This window comes from Mandrillus leucophaeus, unplaced genomic scaffold (assembly GCF_000951045.1).
Source record: "Mandrillus leucophaeus isolate KB7577 unplaced genomic scaffold, Mleu.le_1.0 Scaffold165, whole genome shotgun sequence".
NCBI classification, from domain to species: Eukaryota; Metazoa; Chordata; class Mammalia; order Primates; family Cercopithecidae; genus Mandrillus; species Mandrillus leucophaeus.
Genome location: NW_012101643.1, coordinates 3243069 through 3248857, shown reverse-complemented (window position 1 = coordinate 3248857; position 5789 = coordinate 3243069). Strand labels below are relative to the sequence as shown.

The window sequence follows — 5789 nt, the reverse complement described above, 5'->3', positions numbered from 1 at the left end:
CCGAATGGTGGCAGCCTGGGGGGCATCTGCATTGGAGTTGGGGGTGCCGATGCTGTGGAGATCATGACTGGGATCCCCTGGGAGCTGAAGTGCCCCAAGGTGATTGGCATGAAGCTAACGGGCTCCCTCTTCAGTTGGACCTCACCCAAAGATGTGATCCTGAAGGTGGCAGGCATCCTCATGGTGAAAGGTGGCACAGGTGCAATCATGGAATACCACAGGCCTGGCGTAGACTCCGTCTCCTGTGCTGGCATGGTGACAATCTGCAACATAGGTGCAGAAATTGGGGCCACCACTTCCGTGTTCCCTTACAACCACAGGATGAAGAAGTACCTAAGCAAGACCAGCCGGGCAGACATTGTCAATCTAGCTGATGACTCCAAGGATCACTGGGCGCCTGACCCTGGCTGCCATTATGACCAACTAATTGAAATTAACCTCAGTGAGCTGAAGCCGCACATCAATGGGCCTTTCACCCCTGACCAGGCTCGCCCTGTGGCTGAAGTGGGCAAGGTGGCAGAGAAGGAAGAATGGCCTCTGGACCTCCAAGTGGGTCTGATTGGTAGCTGCAACAATTCAAGCTATGAAGATCTGGAGCGCTCAGCAGCTGTGGCCAAGCAGGCACTGGCGCATGACCTCAAGTGCAAGTCCCAGTTCACTGTCGTCCCGGCCAATGCTTGTGGCCCCTGCATTGGCCACTGGGGCAGGAAGGACATCCAGAAGGGGAAGAAGAACACAATCGTCACCTCCTACAACAGGAACTTCACAGGCCACAGTGACACGAACCCCGAGACCCATGCCTTCGTCACGTCCCCAGAGATTGTCACAGTCCTGGCCATTGCGGGAACCCTCAAGTTCAACCCAGAGACTGACTACCTGCTGGGCAAGGATGGGAAGAAGTTCAAGCTGGAGGCTCCGGATGCAGATGAGCTTCCCCAAGCGGAGTTTGACCCCGGGCAGGACACCTACCAGCACCCCCACAAGAACAGCAGTGGATAGCACGTGGATGTGAGCCCCACCAGCCAGCACCTGCAGCTTCTGGAGCCTTTTGACAGGTGGGATGGCAAGGACCTGGAGGACCTGCAGATCCTCATCAAGGTCAAAGGGAAGTGTACTACTGACCACATGTCACCTGCTGACCCCTGGCTCAAGTTTTGTGGGCACTTGGACAACATCTCCAACAACCTGCTCATTGGTGCCGTCAACACTGAAAACAGCCAGGCCAACTCCTTGTGCAGTGCCGTCACCCAGGAGTTTGGTCCCGTCCCTGACACTGCCCGCTACTGCAAGAAACATGGCATCGGGTGAGTGGTGATCAGGGACAAGAACTATGGCGAGAGCTCGAACCGGGAGCATGCATGCAACGCTAGAGCTTCACCATCTCTGGGGCCCGGCCATCATCACCAAGAGCTTTGCCAGGATCCACGAGAACAACCTGAAGAAGCAGGGGCAGCTGCCCCCGACCTTCACTGACCCAGCCGACTAAACAAGGTTCACCCTGTGGACAAGCTGACCATTCAGGGCCTGAAGGACTTCGCCCCTGGCAAGCCCCTGAAGTGCGTTATCAAGCACCCTGATGGAACCCAGGAGACCATCCACCTGAACCACACCTTCGACGATATGCAGATCAAGTGGTTCCACGCCGGCAGTGCCCTCAACAGAATGAAGGAGCTGCAGCAGTGAGGGCGGCGCCTCCCACCACACCCCAGCCCCACCCCCCAGCGCTGGCGTCATGTTCAAGTTCAGCTCCACACACGCCATCAGCCGATCCAATCCATCCAGCCATGGGCTCTGATTCCAAGGCGGTGTGACCAGACATGCTTCCTGCTCCCCTGCTCAGCCTGCAGAGTGACGGTGGTTGGGGGGGTTCTTAAAATAACTTTTTAGCCCCGTCTTTCTATTTTTAGTGTTTGGTTCAGATCTTAAGCAGCTCCATGCAACTGTTTATTTTTATTGACAAGACTCCCATGTAAAGTTTTTCTCCTGCCTGATCATTTCATTGGTGGCTGAAGGATTCGAGAGAACCTTTTGTTCTTGCAAGGAAAACAAGAATCCAAAAAAAAAAAAAAAAAAAAAAAGGCAGATTCAGCAAGCTGCTGTGGGGAGGTGTCGAGGGCAGCTCTTTGGGGGATCACACATAACACCCTGTGGCTAGAATAGGGTCCAGGGTATGCTGTGAGGTGAACATGTGGGGTGAGAGCAGTAGAGATGTCAGCAGTGGGCACGGCACCGTGGGTATTCTACCTCCAGAGCAGCGGGATTTAAGCAGGCAATTGATATGAAGGGTTTTACTACCTAGAGGGCTCCACACCCCAGATGCAGAGCGTTGAGCAAATGAGGCAGCCGGTCCAGGGATGATCCCACCTGCACACTGCCTTTGCAAATTTGAATGACAAGTTTAACCACACGCAGTTACCCTGCAGCGTAGGACCTGGCCTAGCCAACAGAACGGAGCAAGAGTTCTGGAAGGTGCTTGATGTTTGTACCATATGCTGTGGAGTCCCACACATCTAAACTCGAGCTCTGCCTTTGCCATTCACTGGTATCATAACTTCTGGCGACCCTTAATTTCTGTATCATACAGTAGGAATAATGCTGGGGTCAGTGGGTTAAGTTATGAGGATTAAATGAAGCATTGCTTGCAAAGTCGTGTTACCAAAGCAGTCCCATAGTGGAGTGGATGGAGGCACCACGAGTGGATGGAGGCACCAGACTCTGAAATTCTCATCCGGTCCCCTCCTGTGTCGCCGGCATGTTAGCACGTGGCCGGGCGGGGATACCTGCCCCGTGAGCCACGTGTTCATTCAGGAACTATTCCGACCTTACACACCAGGCCCTGGGGAGGGTAAGATGCTGCCTTCATGGAGCTGATAGCCTGGTCGGGGAGATAGATGGTAGTTAAATGACACATGAATATATAAATACAACCATAGCAAGTGTTTCGGAGGGGAACCCCATGTTCTAATTGGGGAGGTGGAGAAAGTCTTGCTTTGTGTGTTAGTTTCCCAGCACTGTCATGACAAAGTACCACAAACTGAGGGGCTTGAAACAATAGGATTTTATTCTCACAGTTCTGGAGGCTAGAAGATCGAGATTGAGGTTAGGCAGGGCCGTGCACCCTCTGGAGGCTCTGGGGGAGGCTCTTCCTGGCCCTCTCCCAGCATCTGGCATTGCTGGCAGACCTTGGGATTCCTTGGTGGTAGATGCATCACTCCAGTCTCTGCCTTTGCTGTCACATGAACTTCTCCCCTCTGTCTGTGTCCAGACATCTCTTTCCTTTGTAAGAACTCCAGTCATTGGATGTAGGGTTCCTACTCCAACATGACCTCATCTTAACTAGATTATATCTGCAGAGACCCCATTTCCAAATAAGGTCAGTTTCACAGCTATGGTGGGGGCAGGGGTTGGGACTTCAGTATATCTTTTGGGGGAACACAAAAGATATATTGATATATATATTCCTCCACATCATTTGGGGAAGTGATATTTGAGCCAAGATCTGTAACTTGAGAAAGACATATCCAGTCAAAGAGGTCAGGAAGTAGGTTCTGGGTAGGACGTGGCCTGTGCAAAGGCCCTGGGGCAGGAGGGAGCACAGCACCTACAAGGGACTGAAGGAGGGCAGAGAAAGGATGGGCTTTGGGCACTGATTATCTGTGGGAGTGAAAGAGGTGCTAGGTGTCATTATTGTTGTTTCTATAGAAACGATCACACAGGACAGGCCTTGGTGCCCCGTCCTGATAGAATTGTGCCATCCAAGCTGCGCAATCTGCTTTCCTGCTGTATGCCTTACAGCCAGTTCTTTCCACATCACGTGTCATTCAGAGCAATGTGAAACCACAGATGTTTCTAAACGGGACAACTTCAGCGGATGGCGTGGCATGCCTTCAGCTCAGTGCACAGACTCTGCCCCAGACAACCCACCTGTGTGTCCACATTCCCCACTGAGCTGAGCACCTCCTGAGGGTGGGGGCGTATCACATTAATATTTGTACATCCACCATTTCATGAAACGTTAGGCACATCAGAGGAATTTTATAAGTGTTTGCTAAATGTTACTGACTTAGATAATTTCAGGGTGTGGCCAATTCCATCCGAAGGGCGTTATTTCTCTTGTCACTAACCATATCCTAGAGAAGTTATTAAGCATCCGTCTAATTCAAAGGAAAATGGGTAGGTGGTGGGAGGGTTAGAGAGTGGACGCCATGTTGGAAGGCAGGGGTAGGGGAAAACCAGCTTGCTAATCAGAATGTCAGTGAAGGCTGGGAGCTGGGGCTCACACCTGTCATCCCAGCACTTTGGGAAGCTGAGGCAGGAGGATCACTTGAAGCCAGGACTAGCCTGGGGGAACACAATGAGACCATGTCTCCAGACACACACACACACACACACACACACAATTTAAATATATTAACCAGGTGTGGTGGTGTGTGGGGAAAAGAAAGAGAGATCAGCCTGTTACTGTGTCTATATAGAAAGAAGTAGACATAAGATACTCCATTTTGTTCTGTATTTGAGATGCTGTTAATCTGTGACCCTACCCCCAACCTTGTCCTTGCAAGAGACATGTGCTGCGGTGACTCAAGGTTTAATAGATTTTGGGCTGTGCAGGATGTGTCTTTGTTAAACAAGTGCCAGAAGGCAGCTTGCTGGTTAAAAGTCATCACCATTCTCTTAATTTCAACTACCCAGGGACACGTACAAGGGCCAAAGGTCGCAGGGACCTCTGCCTAGGAAAGCTAGGTATTGTCCAAGGTTTCTCCCCATGTGATAGGCTGAAATAATGCTAAAAGGTTTATGGAGATGTTTGCATATGCATCTCAAGGCACAGCATTTTCCTTTAAACTTATTCATGTCACAGAGGTTTTTGTTCATATGTCTTACTGCCGATTTCCTCCCTGCAATGATCCTATTGTCCTGCCACTCCCTTATCTTTAAGATGGTAAAGATAATTATCAATAAATACTAAGGGAACTCAGAGACCGGTGCCGGCGTGGGTCCTCTGTAAGCTGAGCGCAGGTCCCCTGGGCCCACTTTCTCTTTCTCTATACTTTGTCTCTGTGCCTCGTTTCTTTTCTCAAGTCTCTCGTTCCACCTAACGAGAAACACCCACAGGTGTGGAGGGGCAGGCCACCCCTTCAGTGGTGCACGCCTGTAATCCCAGCACTTTGGGAAGCTAAGGTGGGCAGATTGCTTGAGCCCAGGAGTTCGAGACCAATCTGGACAATATGGTAAAACCTCATCTCTACAAAAAATACAAAAATTAGCCAGGTATGATGGTGCACGCCTGCAGCCCAAGTTACTCAGGAAGGTGAGGTGGGAAGATCACCTGAGCCCAGGGAGGTCGAGGCTACAGTGAGCTGTGATGGTGCCACTGCACTCCATTCTGGGTGTCAAAGTAAGGTCATGTTCTATAGAATTGTATTGATTAAAGAAAATGTTCAGAATAGATTTATAAGTAAAAAATTAACAAGGTATATATACATAGGCCGGGTGTGGTGGCTCACGCCTGTAATCCCGGCACTTTGGGAGGCCAAGGCAGGTGGATCACCTGAGATCGGGAGTTTAAGACCAGTTTAACCAACATGTTGAAACCCTGTCTCTACTAAAAATACAAAAATTAGCCGGGCGTGGTGGCGGGTACCTGTAATCCCAGCTACTCAGGAGGCTGAGGCAGGAGAATCACTTGAACCTGGGAGACGGAAGTTGTGGTGAGCCGAGGTCACGCCATTGCACTCCAGCCTGGGTAACAAGAGCGAAACTCCCTCTCAGGGAAAAAAAAAAAAAAA

General features: G+C 50.7%; 1 pseudogene; it reads left to right on the top strand.

The window, feature by feature from the left end:
* The window catches only part of LOC105536899, an 8717-nt pseudogene extending 7034 nt beyond the window's left edge, over positions 1 to 1683 (top strand).
* Positions 1684 to 5789: the final 4106 nt, after the last annotated feature.